The sequence below is a fragment of the Strigops habroptila genome, chromosome 1, assembly GCF_004027225.2.
Source record: "Strigops habroptila isolate Jane chromosome 1, bStrHab1.2.pri, whole genome shotgun sequence".
NCBI lineage: Eukaryota > Metazoa > Chordata > Aves > Psittaciformes > Psittacidae > Strigops > Strigops habroptila.
In genome coordinates, this window is record NC_044277.2 from 130,772,283 (window position 1) to 130,787,405 (window position 15,123).

Sequence of the window (15,123 nt, forward strand, 5' to 3'; positions counted from 1 at the left end):
AGTGCTGTTGCGTTTTTCTCTGCCTGACAAGTATCTGTACATCTCTGACTTGTGATGCACTTCAGTATTAAAGCATTCCTTATAGGCATATGAGATTTTGGATTTGTAGCTTACTTCTGCAAGTATGGGCTTTGCTTGAAGTATCTGTAATGATGAAATAGAACTGAAATAATATAAAACTGAAATAGCAGTTTATAACCATGAGCTGCATTTTTAAAAAGAAGCCTGTTACTGTTTCTGTATGATAAATGGACAATGGATGAGGGGGTGAAAAACCCTCCATAGTCAGTATACATGAAGTCTTCGGGGCAAGAGAGCATTCAGTGTTCTCCCATGGCCCATTGCTCAGCAGCTCCCATGGGGCTGGGGATCAACAGGCCTTTGCAAAGCTTGAACTTCACAGTAGGAACTTGGCATACCATAAAAGAGAGACCTGGCCTGCAGGCAGATCTGCCTGCCTTGAGATAAGGCTGTCTCACAAGTTACTGTAGATCCTCCTGCCTGGAGTCTGCTTCAGACATCTCTGTCTCTATCTAACCTACCTGACTTCCTGCAGGCTGATGCCTTTACCTGCTGCCCTGCATGCCTCCGACTCCTGCCAAGCTCCCTGGTCCCCTACTTTTGCATACCAGGGGCCACGACTCCTTTGGCCTCCCCGTGCAGGTTTTGTGAAGGGAAATGGCCACCAGAACCCCCTCCTCTCCAGAGGTCTGTGCCTCTTCCTGAAGCCTACATGGGAATTCACATGTGCATGCAGCACTAGTGATCCTATTGGGACACAGGAGTTGTGAATTATTTGAGGCACCTACAAGCCAGCCCAAGAACACAAGCAGAGCTGTACATCACAGGTAGGTGCTGATACAGCTCCAGCGTGACTGGTCTTTCCAGCCTGTGCTGTTTCAAGCTTCTGTCCCATAGTGCCCTTTATTCACATGTTCAAACTCTGTATCATATGAGATTTCTAGCAAAATGAATCCCCCTTAACCTTTAATCATCTTCTATAAGCACTGGTCAGCTCCTCCCACCTGTTCTTCCCAGACAGCTCTCTTTGCCTGGACTTCTCAGGACCACAGCTAGAAACCCAGAGGCACTAAAGCTCCCCTCTGCCCCTGAAAAGAGTGCTTCTGGTTCTCCAGATGTTGGTCTGAAACAGGTCAAAAGGCTTCTTTTCTCCTAAAAATACACCAATATATACACCTTCCTGTCTGGCTTGTCCTCTGATCCCCACCCTTCAGTAGGAAGTGTGCTACAGGGATGGTCTCTATCCCAAGCTGTGCGGTGGAGGCAGAGGTAGGTGGATTTTGTCATCCATCAGGTGTACAACCAGGAAAGGAGGAAGCACCTCTGAGTATCCACACAGCAATGACTGCAGTCTGTCTGCTAACAGTTGCTTAATTGTCTGTATCTGCTAACAATCAGATTAACTTTCTCCTATTTTTCCCTTCTGAGCAATGCTGTACAGAGGGTAAGGAATTAAAACAGGGTGAGGGCAGAGGGATGTCCACAAAGTACTTAGGCAAGTTTGCTGAAATCCGTGATACTGTCAGAGGAAAAAGCCTGGACATCCCAACTTCTGGTTATATGGTTGAAGCACAAGTACATCCTTTTCACAGTAAAACTAGAGAGTAATGCCTATCAAAGAGCATATATTATATAAGTAACACAAGCAATGTAAGTTAATCCCTGCAGCAGGAAATACATCTGGTTGCCAATACTGGGGTAACCAAGTTATGTTGGACATCTGATGACATTCATATAAGGCTGTCCTACATGTGCTGATAAAATAGGTGACTCTCTCTGACCTTTTTTTCTGTTTATCTAATCTAATTTCAGTTTGGAAAAGCATTGAATAACACTAAAGAGATTAGCAGAGTGTCTCAATATTAAATACAGTACTGGATAACAAACAAATAAATGCGCACAAGGCACTTCTTGATCACAGCTGCAATAAACTGGTTCTGGCAGCAAAGAGATTTTCTCTTACTTAAGTGGTCACTGGACAGATTCCATCCTTATGATGATCTGCTTTGAGAAGGTTTATTCTTCCAGCAATAACAGAAACAGTCACGAAGAGAGGGAGTCCTAATAAAGTAACTAAGGAATACATGAGCACAATATATGGTGGGGTTGTGTTGTTTTTAAAAACCTGTTAGAGTGTGTGTGGCTGTAATTTACAGCTGTGCATCCCAGATGATTTACTTAGGGCTCTGTATATACTGCAGTACTTGGTGTACAGAAAGAGGAAATACATTGCTTTTACAGCATCCCCACCTCTGACGCTGGGTCTGTGGTGATTCAAGAGCCAGAGGACTCAACAGCTGAGTCACTCAGCTCTCACAGACCCCCAGTGTGGGGGGGTCTACATGTCTACATGTAGACAAAAGATGTCTACAAAGGATGCCCTGGGGTGGTGATGCTGGCTGTTAGCCATCTACAAAGTTTCCCTATGGAAGTGAGACTTCCAAATGGCAATTCAAGTTTCTGGCATAGTGCACAGGAGCCAGAAAACTGCTAAAGTCCAACTCATGATGTTTTCTGGTTTATATTCAAATTACTCAATTTTAGCAGGTTTCCTAAGAAAATAATATAGTTTTGATTGTACTCTCTGATCATCTGTCTGTGATTCCTTCTGCACCAGTCACTCTTTTTTAGCCCCATGGTCAATTGCCAGGTGCTTAAGTCTCAAAGATGACTATATTCTCATAGCTGTAGTAAGAATTGGCAGCAGAGTGAAGAAGGAGACCAAAATTAGTGCTGCAACTGAAAGAAAAACAGGCAAAACGCAGCTGCTAGGAATACTGTTAGCAACTGGCTGACTGATCAGCACACATGTAAATCTAGTACCTAGAGTAGTTTGCCAGACTTTTGCCTCACTGGATTATCGCAGAGGACAAAGGGCTGTCTAGAGGAAACTAAGTTTCATACACACATTCTGTGGGTCAAAACCAACTTGTTTCAAATATCAAAGCAAACTTCTTCCATGTTCAAACATGAAGTTGACCCAGAAACAAGGAGCAATACGATGTAAGTTTAGATACAACAACAAACTGAGGCTCCTAACTTCACACTGGATTGCTGACTCACTGCCAGTTTCATACTTAATTGAAATTAATTGAATTATCCATGAACCAAGAGCTGTGCTGGTGGGTCCCAAGCCTCATCATTCTTAGGATCTCACTACTGTAGGACCTTCCAGCCTCCCAAAGCTCATGGGGGAAACAGGATCATTGCAGAAGTGCTTCTACAATGAAACAGAAACCATGAACGACCCATTAAATGAAACTGGAAATAATAATCTAAGTAAGTAAGACAACTATTATTTTTTGTCTTTTGGCCAGCTTCTAGCAATAATTGTTCAATAACCCATTACTGTATCACTCACCCTTCACCCTGTTGTGTGATACAGCATATTTCCTTTGGCAGATAATACCATTTCTGCCGAAACTCATGTGAAGTTTTTCAAGACATTTCACATATCCTCAGATTATTTTTAAGAAAGTGCTGGCTATAAATATCAGCTGAGGAGATTTGCAGCATATTCATTCATTCATCTAGATTATAATCTTAAACCTAACAAAACTTACTCCATAACGCTTAGGCTGCAGGAGAGCCTGAATGTGAATGAACTCAGATGATTATGAGATGTTTTTCCATCACACATGGCAGACTCAAGAAGCCCAAACAGCCACCGGCTCCCTCTGTTCAAACTGGAGATACTTGACCATGCATCAGTATATGCAGCCTTCTTTACTTTGCAAGGCAACCACTGCCCCCAAAAAGGATCCAAAACATTCAAGGCAACCCAGGTCTAAGTAAAAATATTCAGACTCACCAGTAACATGCAGCTTGGGCAGACTCCAGAGCACCGACCTGATGGGCTTTCCACTAAACCAATAACCACATCTCCCCCAAATTAACATAGCTTCTGCCTGCTCATATATCATCATCTCCTCCTCTATAAGGTGACCTCTTATAGATATCATAGAAGGCTTGATAAGGCTTTTGAAACAGTCAGACAAGATTTCTTCTGTTCAAGCATAGAAGAAGAGAAAGCAAAGAGGAGAAAAACACTAGATTAAGCCTTCAACCCTATTGTGTTGCTCCTAGAATACCTGCCACTGCCAGGGTCCTTCCTGCTTGCTTCAGCTGCAGCCCATTTGCAGCCTGAGAGGGCAAGAGCAAGGAAGCAGGTGTTGAGAAGTCCCTTACAATGATAGCGTGTAAAGGATGACTGTAAAAGTTTGCTTGGGTCCCTAGCAGAGGATGGCATCTCTATGCACCTTCTCCTCTCTGTGAGCAGATAGATTCCACTGACGTTTGTCCCCTGGATCACCAAAGCATTACCCTAATCATATGAAAAAAGGTGTAAGCATGCTACTTACTCTCATTCTCTGCTGTCACACTCTCTTCCTGCCTCTCAAGTGTTGCTACCTGCATTGGCCAAGTTGGAAGCCACCAAAGATTACCTGTTGCCCCTATGGCTACCACAAGAGCTTGAGTTAATACAAGAGCAACCTCTGCTTATGATCAATGAATTACATAGATAATAGGCAAGTACTAAGGAGGGTTGTGTTTATCCAGGGCACCAAAGCTGGTAATGGTAGATAGAAGACTGGCTGAGCCAAGGCCGTACTGTAGAGGCTCAGGAGCACATGAGAACATTCCAGCAATACTGGCAGTTGGCTGCCTGGATGATCATTATATGGTCATGAAATGCTCAGCACAAAGCAGCGATAGCTGATTATGCCCACTAAATACTGCTGTGATACTAATGCTAAGTGGTTCTATTAGCAAGTTTGTTTTGCCAGTTCTTAATTACAGAGAAACTTGGGAAGATACGAACATCAAAGGAACCCTCTTACCTAATCAGGTAAGTCTTGTCTTTATTCCTATGACATTTTAAAACTCCTCACCATATTAAGCTTGAAAACATGCTGTAGTCTGTTGGGATTTAAACCAATACATGCCTATTTGGAGGCTTTAAAGATAAATTAAAGGTTATGTTGGCTGATACAAAATTGCTTCCTTTCAGTGGTTTGCAGATATATAAGAAATAGAATTAAATACCTATCCTGGGTTCAGCTGTAACAGTTATTTTTCTCCTTCCTAGTAGCTGGTGCAGTGCTGTGTTTCGGCTTTAGTCTAAGAACAATGCTGATAACACACCGATGTTGCAGTTGTTGCTCAGTAGCGCTTACCCTGATCAAGGACTTTTCAGTCTCATGCTCTGCCAGTGAGGAGGGGCACAAGAAGCCAGGAGGGAGCAGAGACAGGACACCTGACCCAAACTAGCCAAAGGGGTATTCCATACCACAGCACGTCATGCCCAGTATATAAACTGGGGAGAGTTACCCAGAAGGCACAGATTGCTGCTCGGGTCAGGCTATCAGTCAGCAGGTGGTGAACAACTGTATTCTCTCCCGTTGTTGTTTCCCTTATCCTTATTAGTAACAGTAGTTTTATATTATACTTTAGTTATTGGACTGTTCTTATGTCAACCCATGGATTTCACATTCTTTTGATTCTCTTCCTCATCCTGCCTTGAGGGGAGGGGGAAAAAAGAGAGGAGAGTGAATGGCTGCGTGGTGCTGACAATACCCTCTGGTCTCCAAGACTGTCCACTATAATTCCCCGGGCCAGTAATTTTTTAACTGAATTTGAAAGCTCTCCCTAAAGACTGTGATGTCTCTTGAAGCACAGAGCTGCCTGCTCTCACCATTATCTCTGTAAATTATTATTAGCAAAAAACTTGTGTTCATCAACTCTTTCTCCACATAACCTTCTGCAAAAGCATTAGAGGACTGACTTAAACACCGGAGGAATCAGGATTCAGAAAGGAACTTAACCAAAGGCCACTACTGGGAATGTCTGTTCCCTTACAGACATTACTACAGCCCTTACAGGCTCTTGAAATGGCCCTAGACTGAGACATAGCGAAAGGACCCGTCCAACAAGAATGCAATGAGTAGGGATTGAGTCTCTTTTAAACTGCCTGCTTTCTCTTAGTCTATATTTGCTCTGATTTAAATAGTGGATAGTTCTTATGTATGTTCTAACCAGATGTAGCTCTTGAGCCAATGCCTTTTTTGTGCGTCAGGGATGCTTGTTTTAAGGAGAAGCCATCTCAAAGCTCGGAGTAACTTGGTGTTCCCAACCCAAGAGGAAATCACCTTTCTTCTGTTGCAAATAAACTGAAACTTTTTATTATTATTATTTAAAAATAATTTCTGTTACAAATACATTATGAGACACAGTTCTGTGTAATCTGAAAACCCATGAAAAGCATTCAAATACCATAGGAATGGAAACTATAAAACATGTTGCAGGTAAGTGAAAGATAGAGTTTGTACATCCCTCTGCTTTCAGCACAGAGTTGTGTTGAAGGGACAGGTTCTGTAATTTGAGCCAAAATTTCAAGCAGACTGCATTTTCTGGCGCTTTTGACTCCTACCTGTGTGAACACACCATTTTGAAGCTTTCCAACAAACATCACCTGATGTCCAAAGCATGTGACTATGGAATAGTGTAAACGTCCTCCCTGGGCCTTTCAGGATACTCAAAGACCATCCTTAAGCCATGCTACATTTGACTTAAAAATTTTCATAATGTAGTTTGTTCCTTACATGTTTTATTTATGGTTATTGTAATTCTAAGAGCCTTGAAGATCTGGCACTGAATTCTTAATGAAATACTTCGTGATTTTCATACAGTTTTCCACTGAGTTTAGATAGCCAGGAACATTTTTAGCTGCTTAAACAGAGGAGCAGTTGTCGGTGAAGTGTCCATCCTGGAAGAGACCGCATTAGCTCCTGGGAAGACCATGCTTGGTTATTTAGCAGGAAGGGGCACTGATTTCTGACATTTTGGTGGGCTGCTCCACTGAACCAAAATGTTACCTTTGATCACTTTCTCTCAAAGTCTTCCCATTTCATATGAATTAAAGAAGTAAATCAAGGCTGCTTTCAAACGTTTTTAATCACTGCAAGCACGAGCCCTTAACAGGGTATTAGAGGTGCTGGGGGGACATACGGGATCAGGAACACGCTGCCATTCCTCAGCGCAGCGGGCAGAGCACTGATGGTGGTTAATGATAATTACATATACAGCTGTGTAGTATTTTTAAGTATTGTTTTTCTTGCAGCCCTCATTTTGCTTCAAGTATTACCCTTCCTCCTCTTAATTTTCCTCCCTTACTTGTAGAAAGCAAAGTTATTTAGCCAGAGAGTGGCATACCTCTTTTTCCCAGCTGCAGAAGATGTTTAAACACTCCACCCGATCATGCTTTTCCTCTCACTGTTTACAGCCAAAATGGAGAGGATGATGAAGAACCCTGGCTCACAGACCCTCTGCAAAGCATCTCCAGACACTAGCAATGTCTCTAGCATTTTCTTTCTGAAAAATCTCTCTACCTTCTCTCAGTCACGTGGCCCTGTGCATAAACTATGAAGCTTCCTATCTTGCTTCAGTGAGGCAGGGAGATCTGCATCCTAAGTCGCTTTTGTGCTACGTGTTAAGACACAAGCGAAAAATTAAAGCAAACGAACTGATCTCACTGTTCTGATGGTTCAGCTGTGGTTTAACAAGACAGTTCTGAGACATTGTACAGTTAAAGATATCTGCCTGAACCCAGAGCTGGATTTCTTTTGAGGTATTGTAGGCAAATTCATATCCATGCAAAATCTGATCTGATCTGAAAAGTGGCTGCTGCTGCTGCCACTGCTCCAGCCTGGTGACATGGTGTTTCAGCGATGCTATTTACTCTTTTGAACCCGCTGCCAAGAAGCAACATCACCCAGGCTAATGGCATCAGACGGCATTCTCACCATGAGGTTCATTCTCTCATTTTCACTGTTCAGTGACCTTCAGCTGAGTTTACTGCTCAGTAGATTACTTCTTTCTAAAAATGTAAACGTTTGTATGTACCAAGTAAAAGTATAGGGGTGCAGGAGGGCAAGGGCACATAAATAGGTATCTGGGTGGAATCCAGTATTTCAGCTGCCAAAACAGGTAAGCAGCTTCATTCACTTCAGCCTCCCACTCCCATTGAATTCCATCAACAAACACCATGACAAGGTAAAGAAGTTCTGACTTCCCATTATATTCTAAATAAAATAAAAATAGCCATCTGGGTTGTACGTTACATTTCTTTACATTTGCCAGCATCTTGATTAAACTTCTTTATTCAAATACAATTCAAATACATGGAGACATATTAGCAATATGTCTGTCTTCAACACCCATCTGATGTAGTTTTTCTTTGTTACGAAAACATCCCCAGAAGTTGAACTGTTAAGAAAACTGGTCAGTAAAGAATGATTTACAACTTGAGTTTCCTTCTATGTCTTAGCAAATCAAATGCCGATTTTTACAGTTTTATTTTTCATTCTACAAACCTTCATTTGATAACCAGTTTTTCTTGCTGAAAGTTCTTTTTTATTGTGTAATAATAGAAGAACTAGGTACATGGAAATGTAGCAAACAATTGGTAACTAAGAGGTCGAATTATCTCTATTTTAATTTTATCATTTTATTCTTCTTTCATAAAAACGGAATTTTTTGCCTTTATCCAAACACCACTCATAACAACTGTAGGATGACAAATCAGTGTGAATTTATAGAGGTCTGAATGTACAATCCATTTTCTTCCTTTTCACTCATGCTTCTCATTTCTTTATTTTCTTTTCAGGACTATTCCATTCTTTAATACTTTGGTATCAGACACTTACAGTACAGGGTTACATTCATACTATTCAAATTGGATATAATGATATAATTGGATATGATTCTATGATAATGTCCTTTACTGAGAAGAACCTGGACCTCAATTGTTTTTTATAACTATTCAACTTCTTTCCATATGAAGCAGAACTGAACCATTTGCAGTGAAAATGTAACCCGTCATGTTAGGCACAGAAGAGCTTACTCTTCCTTCCAGATCACTGATGTACAGTAGTGCTCAAGCAACCAGCTGCAAGTAAGCAGCATAGCTGAAGGAAGATTTGTTAAGCTATTTTGCTCTTTTGGGAGAGAAAATTTAAACTAGAGCTCTAAGAACCAGATTTTTCTGTTAAGTGATGCACACACATTTTCTGTAATGATTATTATCAAGTCCTGATTATTATCATACAGTATTTTCCATGCAGAGCTCATAGCTCTGGTGATCAGTGCATTACACACGCTAGACAAAGAGATTTTACCCTTAGAATTTCACTTAAGCCAGGGATTGCAAGTAGGCTGCTGTATTAAATCAATTTTTTGGTTCTTGTAAAGTAACACAATAAAGTCATGTTAGGTTTTCCAGCACTGGCAAAGAAAGCTGAAATAAAATATCCATACTGCAATGGAGATTTAAAACAGAATCACTGCAAATTTACTGCTCCTATCACAGAGAATATAAATAAAGGTTATAAATAAACTCAGAAGACTAACTCCTATGTATTTTATGTATGTAATGATATATTTCCTTGCCCATATGAGCAGAACTGTTAAAGATTATTATGTAATGCATTTGGGAACAAGGCATTAAAAACACACTTTTCCCCCAGTGAAAGAAAAGCAGCAGTTCCTGTTAATGATTTTGCAAGCAGGAGCCCCTCCAGGGCAGTGACCCATGCTGATCTGGGGCTGCACAGCTGCCTTACCAGCCTGGACTTCCTCCCCTGCCCTGCCAGCGCCATATCGCAATGCAAGGACCTGATCGTGCCTCCCTCTGCTCTGCAGCAACCGAAGATGAGTCGACATGGTGCTGTGTGCATGCAGATGGGAATGGGCAGGTTGCAGCACAGAGTGCTCCTCCTGTGCCTCACCGGTTAACCCATGGTCCCACCAAGCCACTGTGCAAGTGCCAGCAGGTAAACTTGGAAAAACCCAACCCAGACCAAAACCTATATCTGCCCTTTCTCCTTCAATTTACCTCCGGGCCCCCACATGAGTCCTCCTCAGTGCTGCCAGCCAGAAGAGGAGGATTCAGGTGAATTTCAGTCACAGGATGAAAGCAACACATCGCTAGGAACACAACACATCCCTAGGAACACAACAGCTCCACTTGCTCAGAGTTTACCTTCCTTTTATGCCATTTATTTAAACCGGGCTTCTAGACAGAAAGCTGGTCACTACATAATGTATTCATCTCTTTTGTCCCCTCTCCATTGCCTGTATGTTCGCTGCTGGGTCTAGCCACTAAAGAAAAGGTTACTGTCTGAATTAATGCCATGAATCAGTGGGAATACAGTCCAAAAAAAATGCAGGATTTTGCCCATATTCTCCCTGTTAACACATTAAAGAGTAAGTTATGCCGAGGTTCAGCTGTTAGCATTTTCTTTTATTCTGACTCCTATTTCAGGGAAGTGCTGAGGTTATTTCTTGAGCAGTCAAGGCAATTTCACTGGACAGTAAAATAACTGAGCTTCTGTGCTGAACTCTCATCCCCAGCCCACAATAAGTGAAACACAGCATATATAGGGAATAAGGTACAACTGAGCACATTCAGTTTACATTTTTTCTTAGAAAAGCTTTAAAGGAGCAGACTGGCTGTGAGACTAAGTGTCCTTCACTGTCCTCCCAATGACTACACAGTCAGATGTTCTTGTTAAGTGTATTTCCTTTGATACACCACCTTTTTGGTTGGATTTTGTGGTTTGATTGTTCCTGAATTACTTTTTTTGAATAATTTTTCTTTTTCTTAGCCAAGATAGCAATTAATGTCTTTAAAGAAAGCAGAGTTTTTCAGCAATGATTTGGTTGCTCTCTCTTGAGACAAATGATATAAGGTCTATCTTCTAAATCCTCTCTGAGCAACAGGGAGGCCTGAATGGATTTCATTATAATATGATGTAAAATACGGGTCTCACACAGTCATATTCATGCACTTTCAGAGCAATTATCTGCTCTCTTGATTGGGTGAGGACTGGGCCTTGAGGAATCATTTTGAATATAAAATGTGTAGCTCACAGTTCATTAAATCAGTACGAGAAAAGTAGTACAGTAAACGCAATGTCCAGACTTTGTAAAGGAACAGTGGCAGCTTCCAAACTGAAAGTGGGTCAGCTGAGGTGCACACAGAGCAAGACAGAAGTTTGCAGGGGTCTTTAGGAGACCATGGGCTAAGGCAGCAGAGCACTGGGGCTACCAGGATAGCCACACCTCCTTCTTGCGCTGGCACCATAGTTACAATACCCGAACAAACCTGTCTAGAGACATTGAACAAACTCACTTTGTTTACACACCTTTAAAAACAGATGTGTGGTGCGGGCTGGAGGGTCAGTATCTGTTATCATGTTTTGTCTTCAGCTGCTGGTCACCTGCACGGATTAGTAAGAACTCCCATGGGAAGAGAAGACCACTCCACCTGTGTTGGATGAGTGGACCACAGTGCTCTATGGGTCTGTATCTCAAGGCTGAGCTCTTGTGAGGATTTGCTGATGTCAAAGCACTGCAGAGGATTTCTTGGGTTCCCCTATCTTCCCCATAAGCTGCTTTCATGAGGAGTTTTGGGACACTCTGTCACACACATGGCTGGGACTGGGTTGTGAGTTTAGCATTCGTAGGGAGAGACGAACAGAGAGGCAGTCCAAAAAGGTGGAGAGCTGGCATGCTCATCTGAGCCTTCTCTATAGAGGAAATAAGGCCAAAAATGGCTTTTGAGTCCAACCGTTAACATAGCAATGCCAAGTCCACCACTAAACCATGTCCTTCAGTGCCGCATCTACACCTCTTTTAAATACCTCCAGGGATGGTGACTCAACCCCTTCCCTGAGCAGCCTGTTCCAATGCTTGATAACCTTTCTGGTGAAGAATTTTTTCCTAACATCCAATCTAAACCTCCAGTGGTGCAATTTGAGGCCATTTCCTCTCATTCTATCACTTGTTACTTGCGAGAAGAGACCAACACTCACCTCACTACAACCTCTTTTCAGGTAGTTGTAGAGAGCGATAAGGTCTCCCCTCAGCCTCTTTTCAGTCAGGCTCAACAACCCCAGTTCCTTCAGCTGCTCCTCATGCTGTGGTCACGCTGTGATCCTATGCTGTGGTCAAGTACCAAGTTTGGAAAACATCAGCACCAACACAGGACTTTGGAGAAGTGTGACAGGAAGGAAATATCTTCTCATAAAAAAAAATGGTAAAATGCCTGCCTTAAGCTACCACAAGAAGCAAAAACCGAAGATGCTGGAGTTACTAAAAGCCTGATTGTCCAGTTGCAAGGATTAATTCATTTTTCAGTGACAAACTGAGCTGCATGGTGCCATAAATGGATCATGAGCTTTTGTAGAGCTTTTTTCCCCCGGTACAAGAAGAAAAACTGCTGACTGCCAACATAGCTTTGTTTACATGTTCGGTTCAGTCAGCTGATGGCTACTGCCCCGTGTGATGTGAGATACAGATGATTTCTTCCCAGAAGGGGATTTGTCCAGCCTCAAGCAGAGTTCCCTCAAGAGACCACTGGTAACAGCAGACAGCGTTTACTTAAAGTAGATGGTTGCCAGAACAAGATCATCTCATTTTCTTTTGCTGGTTTGGCCAAAAGCCAAGCTCATTCTTCAGATCCCTTTTTTTTTCCCTTGATTTTAAGGTTCCTGTGAGCAGTGATTAAAAATTCCTGTACTTGTGTCGATGGCGGTGTGATAGCAGCGCGAGCGTGCCAGCTCTGTCACAGTCTAGACATGCAGGTACACATGATGTGTTCACGCCCTGTCATCTGACAGGCCTGCAGGTAGCAGAGATGTATATCTCCTCAATGAGTTTTAATAACTGAGGTGCTAAAGCTGTGAAGTACCAAGCACCTCCTACCCACCCACTTCTTTGTCAGATTAAGCCCTAAATCTCTCTGAATGTGTGCTGCTTTGCTGGGAGAATATTTAGGCTATAATTTAAATCTTTTCTCTTTTACAGCTGCACAATTCGGTTCAGTTGCTTTATCTGCAAAGCTGTTTCTCAGAGACAAGAATAATAATGTAAAAGCTATAAAGATAATTTAAGATCTGGTGATGATCAGCCAGTTTCAAGCAACTCCTCAGTGTTTCAGGTGGACTCATTTTCATAGCTACAGCTGGGACACTTGGAGAAATCATCTCAGTTTTCAGATGGTACTTTCAGCCTTCACTTCTCACACTTTTCCTTGGCTTTTTTATCCTTCTCTTCACTCCTTTTACATCTCTCTTTCTCCTGCCTCTTTCTTTCCTTCTTATACGGCGTTCTCCTCCCCTCTTTTCTTGCTGATCGTGTCTGCTGCAGCCACAGCACAAGCGAATCCAACCATTTCCTGTGTCAGCCCTCCAGGAATATGTAGTCTAAGGCGCAAGAGCTGAGGAGGAAGAAGGGAAGGACCAGAGCTTCACAGCATGGCCACCTTTTAGTCATTACCCCAGCCTGGGTGGGTTTCGATTCCTCTAACCACAGGCCTGATCCTCCGTGCCCCTGAACTCTATTTACAACGTGTTTAATAATTTCCACCAGCTGGCTCTTATTGAGAGTGTCACTCAATGTTTCATGTAACAATTTCATGTATCAAATGACATGGCAAAAAATTCCATCCTAACCAACGTTACTGTTTTTAGGCTGATAATTTTTTTGTTTTTAATTAACAGGCATTTGTTGTGAGCAGTTTTCCTCTGGAGGTCCTCAAAACCCTGTTGGGAATGGGTGTTCAAACCTCCGTTCTCTACAGCAGACTTTGGATCAGGCCCCCAGTCCTGAAACACACTGTTTGAAGGTCATTTTTCGCTTCTAGGATCAACAACCTGGAAACAAAGGAGCACAATTGAAGTTAATGTCCCACATGGTTTAAAAAATAATTGTGAATGGCTTAGAAACCTGACATGTCAACTGGGAATGTAGTTGATTTAATAACAACAAAAAAATCAACAATCACATGAGGACGCTGCACTCATTTTTTTGCATAGTCAGTCACAGACCTTGATTTATGTTTCCTCTTCTTTCTGCCAGATAATGAGGACTTAGTTCAAACAAGCCTGATATCCCTAAGGCTATTGCCTTCACCCTTTTCCTTGGCTGGCAGTAGGAGGGAAGATTGGCTCCAGCCAGGAGGGTGCTGAAGCATGGAGCCTATGTATGTAAGATGCACAGGACTGGATATCAGAGCCTGAATTGCTGAGAAAAATGCTGGCTGAGGTGCTCTGGGTAGTGACAATAACTTAAACAGCTGATAGAAAATTCTAGAAAAGTGGAAGAAACTAAGAACAAATGAAACTAAAAATAGTAAGTAGTCTCAGTTCTGAAACCTCCTTCCACTGGGCAATGTCTTCATTGTGTTGACAGTGACTTGGACTTAGAGACTTCCACCGGCCCTGCCCAAAACAAAAATGGTTTAGTGTTGCCCAACTTGTTGGTTTCTGGCTAGCCAATGTCTCACTTGCCAGTGCTGTACTTTGGCATCACTGAAAGCACTACTGAACTCCATACTTGCTTCCATGCCATGTTGTCTCACCAAAGCTTGTTCTTTGCTGCAAACAAAAGAAGAAACCTCACAAGCTTGCCAGGGCTGCAGAAAATTGAGTTGCTGCATTGCCTGCAAAAGAACACCTGGGCTGGTGAAGCATGTGGAACCCGAATTTGAGCCATTAAGTGTAGTGTTTGCAAATTTGCCTGTATTACACTAGTCTTCTTGAGCCATTGGTTATACCTTGTTACTAGCTTGGACAGCAAAGTCTATTTTTCTTGTATCTCAACACACCATGAAGTATATACAATAAAGTACTTACCTGTCTGTAGGTCACTGCAACTTGTAAGCTCGATATTGACTGGCCATCACTGCATAAGGTCTGTGATCACACCTCACACATCGTATTGTGCAGCTGTTGTTGGATGGTGCATGCACGTGCCCACTAAATGTTTAAATAATGTTTTCCTAAGCAATGAACTCTCATCAGGAGCCAAGTCCAGGGATGTGGTAGAATTGGCCAGTCTCCATTTAGTCTACAGTTGTTGCCCAGCATGTGGGGAGAGACACATGGTTAAGTAGTGATGGGTCCAGCAACTCCAGTGAGCTGTTGCAGTAATGCTTGCAAATCAAGCTGGGGCAAGAGTTAATTTGGATTTCTGGAAATAAGTGTTCCTAATTTAAAAACAAATTAAGTACAAAAATTGATCACAGTGCAAAACTAGTAT